The sequence below is a fragment of the Lacerta agilis genome, chromosome 4 (genome assembly GCF_009819535.1).
Source record: "Lacerta agilis isolate rLacAgi1 chromosome 4, rLacAgi1.pri, whole genome shotgun sequence".
Lineage (NCBI taxonomy): Eukaryota > Metazoa > Chordata > Lepidosauria > Squamata > Lacertidae > Lacerta > Lacerta agilis.
The window spans coordinates 54,395,002-54,408,953 of NC_046315.1; the positions used below are offsets into that span (position 1 = coordinate 54,395,002).

At 43.9% G+C, this 13,952-nt stretch overlaps 1 long non-coding RNA gene across 1 annotated transcript; it reads left to right on the forward strand.

The window, feature by feature from the left end:
* Positions 1-10,771: 10,771 nt before the first annotated feature.
* Positions 10,772-13,451, forward strand: LOC117045751. Its single transcript, XR_004426461.1, has 2 exons — positions 10,772-10,870; positions 13,263-13,451. It is a non-coding gene; the product is annotated as an uncharacterized LOC117045751 (long non-coding RNA).
* Positions 13,452-13,952: the final 501 nt, after the last annotated feature.

The window sequence follows — 13,952 nt, forward strand, 5'->3', positions numbered from 1 at the left end:
GGTAGAGATAGCAAGGGAGAAAAACCTTTGCCAATATTCAGCTCTCTGTGGTTACAGGCAACAAGGCTTATTATTACAAGGCTTCTTCCATACTCTCACCCCATTTCTGTGTGGTGTTTAGCATTTAAAAAAAAAAAAAATTACTGGATCAGTTTCAAGGCTGATGCATAGTGATGCACAAAGCAGAGTAATCCATTGGGAGAGCCAAATGATCTTTCTGTCTTGAAAGGCTAATTTGGAGCTCAAGGGTGAGAATTGATGGACAGATCTCCACAATGTACTGCCCTTTGGCCCTTACCACACCAGTTTCAGCCTTTTGCAAAAGGAATGGATGGGGGAGGCACTGGGCATTTTGCACTGAATACAGATTTTTCAAGCCGCTGATAGGGTGGGTGGGGAGAGAGACCAAACCTGCGCAAAGGAAAAAGAAGAGGACATTAGTATGAGAAGAAAGGAAAAGATGAGAAAGCAGGAAGAGACAAGTGCATCTTGACATGAATAAGGAGGGCAATGTTAGGTCAAATGGCAAAAGCACAGAGGTTTCATTCAAGGTAATTTACTTTTAAAACTGTTAAAATAAAAATGTAAGGTAAAAAATTACTGTGCACCAACCAGGACCGATTCTCAAAGCACAAGCATGGAAAGAACGGTCCCTGATCCTTTATATAAGCCCAGGTTTGTGAGAAAGGATGTGTCAATATCCATCTGTAATAATGTTATCTGCCCACCAAGCAGAAAAAAGAGAAGAAATAGACTGAGTTTTCAACTAGCATAATTAGAGTGCAATCCTGTACAGGAGTTTTGCTAGTGAAGGATGTGATGATGATGATGATCATCATCATCATCATCGTACCCCACACATCTGACTGGATTGCCCCAGCCACTCTGGGCGGCTTCCAGCATATACAGAAACATAAGAAACATCAAACATCCAAAACTTCCCTTTACAGGACTGCCTTCAGATGTTTTCTAAAGGTTGTATAGTTATAGGTAGGGAATGATGAAATATTTTCACACAAATGCTTACAGGTTTGAATTCATCTTACCAAAGAGAGAAATGCAGAGTTTAGGTACCATCATGCTAATTTAGAAAACCTCAAACCCTCAAAAATGCCAAAGATATGAGTCACTGATCTACAAATTGCTGATTGACAATAAGATGGATTTTTGTTTGGTAAGTAGGTGGCCCCCTGTAGATTCTTTGAAGAAGGAGATTACATATTGGCAAAGGCATTACTAAAGACATGCATTGTCAGCAACACTCTGCTAGCAAGGAAAGAGAACTTCAAAGAGGAGGCTTGTGCCAGGATGATGCAAGGCGTTAAGAATTCATGACATCAGTGCTGGAATGGAGTAGAGGTTTCACACTAAATTCCTGTACATATTTGCTTGTGGCTACTTCCAAGTAGGTGTACTTGGCCTTGTGGCCTTCATCAATTCCCTAGATGAAGTTCAACTAGACATCAATAGCACCTACTCAAACCATTTATATTTTGCAGGTAATGTGCTAAACTACAGATAGCAACAACACTTGAAAAGTAAAGCATTGAAAAAACTAAAAGATGTCAGTAGCTGGCATGAAATTTGAAACGTGTATGGCTATTTCCATATAAGTTCATGAAAAGCGGGCCAATTACCATGATCAATAATTTGAAACTGGAAGTGACAGAAAAGCTCTATTCACAAGCATATAATTGCTGGGTGCACTTCTAATTTTCCATGTAATTTTTTGTAAAGTGCAGGTGAATGTGGCTGGGGAAGTAAGATATCGCTGTGTACCTCAAGCCTGATCAAGCCACAGCCAACTAAAACCCTAAAACTTCCTCCTAAGAAAAACTCTGGCATTGTATTATGACTAATGATCTCATAGTTCAGGAAGGGCTGCCCCCATTTGCTGGCTGGCACAGAGTCTATGCTTTGCTGATAGCCCATATGCCTGCCTTTGTTCTCTGCTAATGGCCCATTTTTTTGAAGATCTGAGTCCAGCTATTAAGAGACTGACTTCCAGTTTAGTTCTCCAAGCATTGGTTAAATTCTAACACTTACTAAATCCAGGAATTATGGGTGTCTGGCACTCATAACCACTGGCACCAACAAACTCGAAACAATATCTTTACTATATTAACATGACATATCCACAACTAAGCTGGGGGGAAATGTGTGATATGGAGTTGATAAGGCTGCACTTCTGTTCACACTCACTTGGGGGTAAGACCTACTGAACTCATTGGGACTTACTTCTGAGAAGACACAAATAGGATTGTGCTGTAAGAAATGTAGACTGTAAAAGGAGTATGCAAGCGTTCAAGTTTACAAACTCCTTTGAGACTGACACAGAACCCCCAAGTCTGTTACGGCATGACGTCAGCCACAGCAACAAACCAGTGTTATTTTCCATGAGTTAAACGTGACGACTGAAGCTGCCCTGTGATGTGTTTTGGTCTCTGTGGTCATTTAGCAGGCAATTAGGGCCTGATTCAACTCTTTGATGTCAGTAACAAGACGTCCACTAATCTTGGCATTGGTTAGACTGAGTTCTTAAAGCCCTTGTGGTGGTGGTCTTGCTGATGTAGTTCGCATACAGCCTACAGAGAGACTGCTATGCTTATCTTACATTTTTAGCATTTGTAGAAACCATGAGAATACTGGGCAAGGTGTAAAATTGGTTAGCTCTTCCTATTCCCTTGTATCTACATATCCCACCAAATTTAAGCAACATTTAATTAATTGATATGAGTGCATCATGTACCAATAAAATTACTGCCAATGTTGGGGTTTTATATATATATATATTACTGGTAATTAGGCTTTTCTGGCATTATGTATAAGACATTAAAAAGATGATCAGATAACTCTGTTGTATACTGAGTGCTAAATCACTTACTGAAATATTCCCCTGACATCACCCTCTTGCTCATATTTTTTTTAAAAAAACAAAGAAACCCTGAAATAATTTTTTTGATAACTTACGGTTGTACGATGCCGCATCCTGCAGGGAAAACTAGATTTATCCACATATCATCAGAGGGAGGAAAACAAAGCCTTAAGAACTGAGTAACTGAATTACTAAAGCTGGTTTCCTTTCATGGGGCTTGATAAATCAGGTGTATTGCTTCCACTGTGGGAATGCATAAGGGTGGGCTCAGTCGTGTGGAGAACACTGAACAGCAGGGAGGTTGCCGAAAGAACTGTTGCAACACACATTGCTGGCTTTCCCTGGCGATACGTATTCCATTCATTTCTCATCCTTTCTGCTTTCCTATAATTGTTATCCTCTCTGATGCATCATAAACTGCCCTCTCTTACGTCAGATGCACTGTTGTAATCCCCGCCCGCCCCCGCCCTTTTCTGTCAGGAAAACTCTAATCCTCCTCTTACTGGAGGATACTGGAGCTACATCACTGACATTTTCAATTGTACTCACCAGAAAAATCAAAAAGCAGGAAGAGGGAGAAAATAAAGAGTGGGGTTATATAAAATCAGCCAAGGTAACAGTTACAGTCGCCAGGGTAGAAAATTGTGATTTAAAAAACAACAACAACATAAAACAAGACATATGATCAGTGCTTACTTAAAGGTCAAATGTATTTTGCACACTCCATTCACAAATTCCTTGAGGATTAACTATATCTGCAGAACACGAGGAGCTCAGCAGAATTTCTGAATGCCATTTAATCATACCTCAATATGGTATTGCCAACGGGCGGCCTGTGGGTGCAGGAAGAGGATGCAGCCCTTTAAACAGCATGTGTCTGCAATGATGTTTACACAACAATTCTGCAGGGCCCAGATTGCCCCGTACACAGCCAGATCCCCTAACAGCACAACCCTTTACACCAGAGGTCTACAACTCCCAACACCCCAACCAGAGGCCAATGTGGCACCCCATTTATAGAAGAGCCTTCCCAGGAAAGCTTGCCTGGTGCCAGGAGTTCACTCAAGCCTTTAAAATACCTAACCTGAGCCTCTCGGGATTGTTCTTTTTTAATCTGTGTTTTTAATACGGAGGAATGTCAGGTTCCATTCTGTTGGATTTATGAAGCTCCCCACTCCTTTTTTAATGGTTTCACATTTTACTTTGCAGTCTCTGTTTACCTGCGGTTCTGGGGAAGCGGTGTTTGCTGCTCAGCGCAGCCACTGCCCAGTCCAGGGGCCATTTTTCCTTCATGCGCAGCCGTGGGTGGGACCCTCAGCGCCTCCTCCTCATCCAGCCACAGTAGCCTTGGCAGCAAAGGCCCCTTTGAATGGGCTAATCCGGGGACATTGGGGGCAGGGTTGCGGTGCTACAAATCCGGGGGTCCTTGCTCTTTCGGGTTCATCGTGGGAATAACCACCCACCCAGTCTGTATGTTTCCTGCCCAAAGGTAAGCGGGCGGGGCAGTGTGAGGACTCTGCTATGGTATATTCAGTCGCCATAATCAGGGCCAGAGAAGAATTTCTCCTGCAAACAAGTTGGCTGGTCTGCAAGCTTTTGCCCATCTCATAGCATTGGGTTGGATATTTATGTGATCAGGTACCCTGTTAAAGGGGTCCAGGAATGTGTGTCTTTGTCAAAAAATATCCACACATAGGTCAATGGGGTCAATAGCACCCTTCCCAATGGTGGCCCTGGTGGGATCGTACCACCTGGTGCATGTTAGGGGGTGGATCCCCTCCCCCAGTCAGGGTCAACCCAACCCTCCTTATCAACCAGCAGATGAGTTGCTTGATACCAGATACATCCCTAATAGCAGATGAGTTGCTTGATACCAGATACATCCCTAATACCTTGGCCAAAACCTACTTACATCTGTAATCAATCAAAGTTGTGGCCTACTTCAACCCAATACCAATGTCCTGTGTCTATTCCTATGCTTGGACTCTCACCGCAGTGGCTGCAGGCACCATTCGCCAGGGAATGAAATTGCATTGTATTTTTTACTTATTTACTGTAAGCCATCCAGGGAACATTTATGTTACGGGGTGGCATACAAAAGTTATAAATAAATCCATAAAGTGTTTTACCTTGCTTTGAGCCCACAAGACAGAATTGCCACAAATCCAAATGCATGAAATACAGCTTTAAGGATATTCTGGCAGCTTCCATGCTTTGAGTGGCTTCCGTCTTGGCCTCTCTGCGGAATCCTCAAGCCTCCGCAGCTGCTGTGCCATTCATTAGGGGACGGAGCTGAGATAATTGCTGCACTCCTGCGCCAGAAATAATGCCAGCCTGTCCACTTCAAATTCCACTTTTCCATTTCAAGTAGCAAGGCCAGTTTGCCTCTCCTTCGCAGCTTTCGGATATTTTGCACACACAGCCTGTGCTTAGCCACCACATTTGAACAAGGAGCAGGATTTGTTCTGAAATTCTTCAGATGAAAATGCTTATCATTTACATCATTTAAAAATAAAACAAAAATCAGGGCATCGTTAGCTGCATATTACCTTTAATATTTGCACAATCTCCTTTGACTAGCTGGGCTGGAGCACGGGAAATCTAAGTTGAGATCCCTGCTCAGCTGTCAGCTTCAGCAGATAACCTTTATGTAGGTTATTAGATTCTAACTATGCCTTATATTAATGACATTGATTAGAACTCATATCACATAATTTTTTTAATATAATACCAGGGGGCTAATAGTTACCAATACCACAGCATGAAGGGAGGACAACTTTAAGCAATGCTGTCTTGCCACTTCTCTCCAACCACTTTCTTGGTAAAAATCTACCCCTGGTGTGTCAATTAACATTAGGGAAAAACTCCTATTGCTGTATGGGGTGTGATTTTTACCAAGGTTATGGAAAGCAAATGAAGGCTTGAGCCTCCCCTATTCACATACTGTGGTTCTGATGAAAATCCCCCCACTCTGCCCTGAGCTTTTTATTTTAAAAATCTGTGTCATGATTGCTAACCATGCTAGCATAACACGTAGTTAAGGCCTTGATCACAGCCTGACTATTTCACAGAACTGAATCTTTGCAAAGCACTTTCTATGCTACAGAATGATTAAAATAATGTCTACTGCTCAGGAGTGCCAACATGGCCCCGCCACCATGGGTGTCCGAAATCTGTGGGTGCCCAGCCCCTTCATGGGGAATTTTGTGGGTGCTTGGGTACCCAGGGCCCCAGGGAGTTGGCACCTATGCTACTGCTGCTGTATATAGTTTGGAAGTGCTTGTTCTGTAAGCCTCTGTCTGCAGTGGCAGACCTTGGGGGGGTCTCAAATTTCTCTGGCGCCCTGTGCAGCTCCAAAATTTGGTTCCCCCCACCTGTCGCCTTCTGTTCTATATCATAGTTGCAGAGCCCCTGAGGCTCTGTGCCCAGTGTGATTGAACCAGTGGCGCTCCCCTAAATCCACCTCTGCTTTCTCTAATGTACATGATTTCCATTTGTGGTCTGTGTTACTTAGGCTGATGAATGAGAGAGGCCAGTGGAGGATCTTTTAATAACTGTTCCTGATCACAGGATACTTCACTTGAAATGCACAGACCCTGTATTTTATGGCCATCAATTGCAGAGGTGACTTTTTCTCTAGGATTCTGTAGATGTTCGCTCAATGAGCACTGATAGCTAGAAGATGTAGTTTAGACAAGCATTGGTTGCTTCTGATGACTGGTGGCTACTAGCTACTGCCCAGGAGAAAGAGTTCAGTAGCAGTAGCCAGCAAAGGAGACAGAAGTTGGATTTTTATTTTTTACAGCTGGCTGGGATATACTGATAGTATGCTGTTTATTTTTGGGTGAGCGTGTGTTGCTTTTAAAGACTAGGCTTGTCTCCCTGGGTGTGTCTGCCCTCTCTCAATGTGTAGTAATCAACAGATAATACAAAACAGTATTCTAATAGCATTAGTGAAAATGTACATGGTATCTTAAAAGACTCAACCTCTATGATACACAGTATTGTAAAATTAAAAGCAGGTACGTGCTCTTGTATAAACCTTTGGCCAAAATAGGACATTTTGATCCTGCATACACCCACTGAGATCTTGTGATGTGTATCTTCAGAGGTTTCCTATATAGGTGAACAAGCGGTCCTGGGACACCCACCATCACTGGATCATTGTTGTTAGCCTCAGATAATTATGTGGCATCTGTAAAACCTTTCAGCAGCATCTTGATTCCCAGGCTTTGAAGAAGTACAGTTAGAGCGCCTGGGTTTCCCTAGCAGTAGTTGTGGTGAGATTGGCGGGCTGGACTGCTCACCCACTGGGTAAGATTTTCTGCTCAGTGAACACCGCTAAGCTTCAACTTAACTGATTTCAGGCAAAAACAAAATGTATTTGCACATGGAGATCTTTAAGGAAAGGAGGGAGGACCCGCAATGCTACAACAGTTGTCTTTTCCTTCATTCTCTCACCAGCCCAGGAGACTCTGCTGAAAGGAAAAAAAGGCCTTAAATTGGCTAAGCATGACGCTATAGCAAATTTCCCCCTCGCCACCTCAGCAAAAGGCCACAGCGTTACAATTTAAGCTGTTAGGAAAACCTGACAAAAGGCAGCAATTGACTTACGGGGGGGGGGGGAGCAGAAGGGGAACATCTCCCCATTTCTTTGTGTTGGCTGCTAAGCTACTGTTTTTAACAGGCTTCAAAAGGAGGGGTGTGATGGGGGTTAGATGATTTCATGAAGGGCTCCCTACCTCTTTGCCTATAATTTGAGCGTGAAGAGGCAGGAAAGAAGCACATCTCCCATTTTGTTCTTACGGTAGGGTAAAGAGAGGGAGGTGGGGGAAGTCACACCAGGGAAGAAACATTTTGCCTGAATTTGATACCAAGTCCGCTGAAGCCTGGGAGAAGCTAATTCAATCCTTCATCGCTGATGACTGCCCCCCCCCAATTTGTCTCAGAAACTCCACACTGCAAGAGTCCATTTTTTAAAATGTTGTTTTTAAAGAAGTTGAAATAAATAATAATAATTGTGGGATACTGCTTTACTGTCCATGTATCAGCTGTAGGCTAATAATATACGATCTGAATTATTTCGACCATCTATTCCTAGCTGACCTCATTTTATTATAGCATTGCTTGATCTCACAAGACTTGTTGAAGGCCCTTAAGTATAGATCCCGGCAGCAACTGCTTAAGACGTGTTCAATATGTGTGCGATCAAGCATGTGTGCAATCTGCTGAACCCAGAAATATCCTGAAAACATCTCAAAAAGGGTCAGGGCACGGTGGGGCAGTGTGTTAGCAGGCTTTTTCAATGGTGTTTCAAATATACGTGATTTCACTTAAATGTGTGGTGCCTTGGAACGTAACCCCCACATAAATTGCGAGTTGCCTGTACAAGCAACAAAACCAAGCAATGGGCTATTTTAGAAGCTGGTAACCAGGGTTATGTCTATACCAGTTCATTATTATTACATGTAATAATATTATTACATGTAAGAGCATCATTTCCTTCCCCATTTATATACAGAACTGCCCTTGCCTACTATCCTGTGTCCCCTATTCTTTCCCTAAGCAGTGTAAATTAAAAGTACGAGCTCTTTGGGAGTCTGGGTATATCTCTGTCCTGAGCCCCTGGGAGAGAACAGGCTACAAATCTGAATGAACATTGTTGGCATTCCATCTTTCAAACCTGTGTGCAGAATCTGATTTTCAACACAGCTGCATAGTAAACAACACCCACTGACAGAGGTCTCTTCCCCACATATCTCCCCCCTATTTAATTTAATATACTCTCCTCTTTCCCAAACAGCCCCTTTCCAGTTAGAAATAAAGTGCATTTATGGGAGAAGGAAGTGTACGTTCACCATAGGCATGGTACAGCAACAAGCTGTTCAGGCTCAGTATGACGAGAACTTCCTAGATCGGTAATCAGCTGTGCCCCTACATGCTGAACTAGCTACTAGCAACTGTAAAGCACTGCTGGAAACCAGAGCAATATCAGACCTTGTCGTCATGCTGCAGCAAGGTCAATCTGGGACACATAAGATCATAGCTGAAGGTGGGGAAACATAGCTGTTCACAGATTGTTCCCTTACAACCTGTCAAGTACTCCAGGGATTGAAAGGGGAACCTCATGGTCTGTGGCTAATACAGAAACAGCACATGCTCAGAGCCACCTTCACTCACAGAAAGGAGCTGGTGTGTGTGTGTGTGTGTGTGTGTGTGTGTGTGTGTAACACTGGTCCCTCTGATGGGATAGCAGAATGAAGCCTCTGAATTACTTAGGGATGGTGGGCCATCTTTTCCAGGCCAAGGGCACACCATTTCCTTCAAACTTCCTGGGGCCGCATAACAGCGGTGGGCAGGGCTGGAAGCCCAAGTGAATGGAGCAAAAAATGTCAACTGACTCACATACCCCTCTCTACCTTCCATCCAGGGAAGCAAGAAGCAGGATCAGAGTTCAATGACACATTCTAGTAATCATTCTAGTAATTTGCCCCCCAAAATCAGTAAAAATCAATACAAAACTGAGGTTCTGCCCCCCCCACAAAAGCCTGCCCCCTTAACATCCTGGCTATGCCCATGGTGAGAGGTGTGATGTAGAGAGAAGGGGTGTGGCCTGGGAGGACTCCTGAGGCCCAGAGAGAGGTGGCTGGAGGGTCACATTCAGTCCCTGTGCCTGAAATTCTTGATCAACACATCTGCTGCTGTGGCAGCTGAGGCTCTAGCACAGGGGTCCCCAAACTAAGGCCCAGGGGCTGGATGCAGCCCAATCACCTTCTAAATGCGGCCCACGGACGGTCTGGGAATCAACGTGGTTTTATATGAGTAGAATGTGTCCTTTTATTTAAAATGCATCTCTGGGTTATTTGTGGGGCCTGCCTGGTGTTTTTATATGAATAGAATGTGTCCTTTTATTTAAAATGCACCTCTGGGTTATTTGTGGGGCATAGAAATTTGCTCATATTTTTTTTCAAAATATAGTCCTGCCCTCCACAAGGTCTGAGGGAGTGGACCGGCCCCTTGCTGAAAAAGTTTGCTGACCCCTGCAAGTCTAGAACATGCCTCATATCCAGCCAGGCTTCAGAAGCCCTCCAGAGTAAATGAACCATACCCCAGGACTTGTTTCCATTTGGGATCTAGCAGGCCACAAGTTCAGGCTTGGCCAGCTTACCACCAATGACACATGTGGCCACGGAAATATTCTCCTCCCGTGTGTCCTCATAGTTATAATAACCAATGTTTTATAATGTAGCACTCTATATCATTTTAAGCATTCTCCAAAGAAATTAGCAACAGGAAACTTGTCAAAAAGAGGATGAACATACGCAATTGTTCCTGATAAACAGCAGAGGTGGATTTTGGGCAGCGCAACCGGTTCCGCCGCACTGGGTGCCAAGCCGAGGGAGCTCTGCAGAGTGTTGCAACTAAGATGTAGTGAATTGAGCAGAACGGAAGGTGAGAAGTGGGGAGCAAGTCGAATTTTGGCCTTGCACAGGGCACCACTAAAATCTGAAAGATCAAAGTCTGCCCCTGTAAACAGTGGTTCACACCCAAGAATATAATAAATGCCCTGTTATGTGGATCAGAGCAAAAAGCCCATCTAGTCCAGCATCCTATTTTTCTGTGACCAACCAGATGCCCATGGGAAGCCCACAAGCAAGTTCCTATTCCCTTCACTTCCCATGCCTTTCAAAACTTTCCTGTCCAGGCACCACGTCATCCAGTATGGTGTTAGTGCATACATTCGTAGAAAATGTGATGCTGTCCCAATGCATGGCTTGCTCACTTAACTATGCTCTTAAGGCCCCCAAGTTCCACACTAGCTTCTCTAAACAAGATCTGTTGCTTCAAAGTCTTACTCTGTGTGGCAACTGGTAACTTCCTTTCTTTCCTAGGACCTTGCCATCCTGCTGTTTATTTCTGTTATGATGTCAAGTGAACAGAAGTCCAGTGAACTGAATGAACCTAACGAGTATTCAGAGAACACACATGATACTGGTAAGTATCCCTATGGGGAAAAGTTGCAGCATTTCAGACTAGAGAAAAGGGCAAGGTGTCAAGGTCCTGATGGGGTCCTAGAGTCCTTCTGCATCTTTCCCAAAGCCTACTTAGCGCTTGTCCAGCTTTAGGAAGGAGTTGGGAGGGCATTGTTGTTGCTATATGTTAAATTAGTATGCCACCCTTCACCTGTAGATCTCAGTGTGGCTCTAGGACCCTGCCAGAGCCCTTGCATTTCCTTCCCAAAGACTGGCACAACGTGAAGGCTGATGGGGGGCACCATAGCTCAGGGCACCATAGTACCAAAATCCACTCCTACAGGTGATGAATCTTCCCCTTTCCCATGCTTTCCCTTCCCTCAGTCTATTCCTCCAGCCACATTTCCTTGTTCCCTACTAGCATCTGGAAGGCGAAGATGTGACCAGATGTAACACACTGCAGGGAGTGTTCAGCATCCTTTCCCCATGCACTCTTTTTACAAGGGGAGTGTTGCAGTGATGGGTTCCTGGACCCTAGGATTCTATACAGAGGAGGCACTAGAGGGGAGAAATTTATTTTGCCCATTCTGTGTCTCACCCCACACACATACAGTGCAGAAACATTTTTTTTTCTGGTGTCCCCCACTCCTCATACGGCACTGAGGAAAAAGCCCAATTTAATGCTCCCTCAATGTGATTAGAATTTCCCCCATATCAAATGTCATTTGTTCCAGGTTTCAGGCCTGGTTTCATGACAGCAACAGATGCCCTCTCCACATTTCTAGAAAACATATTAGAAAACATCAGCCAAAGACAGTAAAGGGGGGGGGGCTCCTTCCACAAAATCCTCAAGGTAGTTTCCATACGGCACATGTGACTCAACAAGCTCGGGAAATGATTGTCCTTAGCTCGCCTTGAAGGCATTACTTTCTAGTTGGCCTCAGCCCCTGTTTTCCAATCTGAACATCTTTTCTAGCAGGAAATACTTGGGGGAGAATTGGCAAGCGTGAAAAGGCTAGGTCTACGTCAGCAATGAAACGGGGAAAGGCAGGTGAGGAAGAGACAGAAATCTACAGCTCCATAGACGCTCAAAGACAAAGATGAATTCTATCTGGGGGCTGTTGTGACTGTTTATTCTGCATACTGGCCATTTCTACCATTGTACAATATCCAAACCTATGACAGAACACAGAGGTATCATCAGAGTAAGTACTCAAGTAGGGGATTGGGTTGTGGACCACAGGCAAGTAAGCAGAAGGGAATGGGAAGCAGTGATGAGAACAACTTCAGTAGATCAAACATTTGGGAGCAGATTGGTTAACAGAGAACTCAAGTAGGTTGTGTCAGCCTTTGCTTGAACCCATGTCCACAGTCCTAATAAACATTAATCTTAGAGTCTGGTAGTTCTGTGTTGCTACACATGGAGGATTTTCACTGCACATTTAGCATAACTCTGAGTCAATTTACACAAACATTTCAAACATGCACTGGTGATTTCCTCATGAAGTCACCACAGTGGATAATATGCCATTAACTAGTCTTGTGAAAGTGCAAACAAGCCCTCCCTGGGAGGAAAATCTGGAGGAGGTCTGCTGTAAAGGGGCCAAGTGGCTCTCTGGGAATGATTATGGTAAAGAAGAACAATGTGGGTTGATGTGTTGCTAAGACAGCCTTTGCCAAACTGGTGCTGTCCAGCTGCTTTGAACAACTCCCATCAGCCCCAGGGCATGCAGGGAGGGAGAGGCAGAATGTGCTGGCTGGGGTCCAAAGCAGCTGTTGGACTACAACTCCCATCAACTCCAGCCAGCAGCTGCGCTAACAATATGTCTTTGGACAATCCTGCTAATTAAATGGGAAAACACTGGTGGTAGCTCTTGGAACTTAGAGGAACTGATGCCATGCTCACCTATGAGCAAGCCAGTCCACCTTCCCCACCTTTAAAAACCATTATATCATTGGGTGGATAAGCAAATGATCATAGCTTCAAAGGAGATCTCCACAAAGCAGCTGAAGATCCTTAATGAAGGCACTTCCCACCCACCCGCCATCTCAGTGACACTGTGAAAGATTTACTTTGACATTTCGGAGATCACAATATTATGCCAAATTATTCATAAACTTACAGCTATTAAGGAAACACAAACTCAAATGTTCTGCTTAAAGAATCAATCAATAATACAATTTGCATGGGAAAGTGCTGGTGGGTGGCTCTAATTACAAATCCCCCAAGAAAAATAAAACCACACTTTGCTCAGTAGGGCTCTGTTCATCACACAAATGTCAGCGTCCTTAACAGAAAACAGTAACTCAACAGGTTGGGTTTTCCTTGAAAACTGAGGACATAGTTCCACAGTTGATATCCTATGGCTGAAGTACTAAAGGATATATTTTTGTTTACATTTCTATATTCACAGTCCTTGTTCACCTCATGGGGAAAAGAGGAGATGCAATGCAGCGGTTAAGGGCAGAAAATCCAAGATCACGACTTCGGCTTTCTGATTTGGAATGTGGCCCAAAGCCTGTTGCTTAATATCTCCCTCCTTCAGGTTTACGCAGGAGAATAAAAGCTACCTTGCTAAGGTGTTGCAAGGCTTAAACAATTATTGTTTGTACACAGCTTTGATTCAAACGTGCTATATGATCCAAAAGCCAGCCACCTACCATGCACAAACATTTTACGCACATTCTGAAAGCTTCAGCCAAACCAGTGAAATCAAGCTGTATCTCATCCAAATGTCAAATGAATCCAAAGACTTACGCAACAGTGACTCAAACATACATTTTGACTTTAAAAAGTAAGAAATAAATGGACTTTTATGAGTTGCGCAGAGTACAGATTGCTAAGCGCAGAACAAGATATTTGAAGGTGAACACACTGTACCCAGCGAATAATGAAGTCAAGTACATCCCTCTCCCCAATTCTCATGTAGGCTCTGGACTGCTTGGTTGGGAGTTTTAATTTCCTCTCTTTCCTAGAAAGCATCCATGACTCCACTGGCTATGCTGGGCAGAAAAATCAGTATAAAGTCCTGCCGTGGCGTAAAACTGCTAGCTCTGGAATGATCAGTCCTATCTAGAGCCCAAAGCATAAGTACTGACTCAGA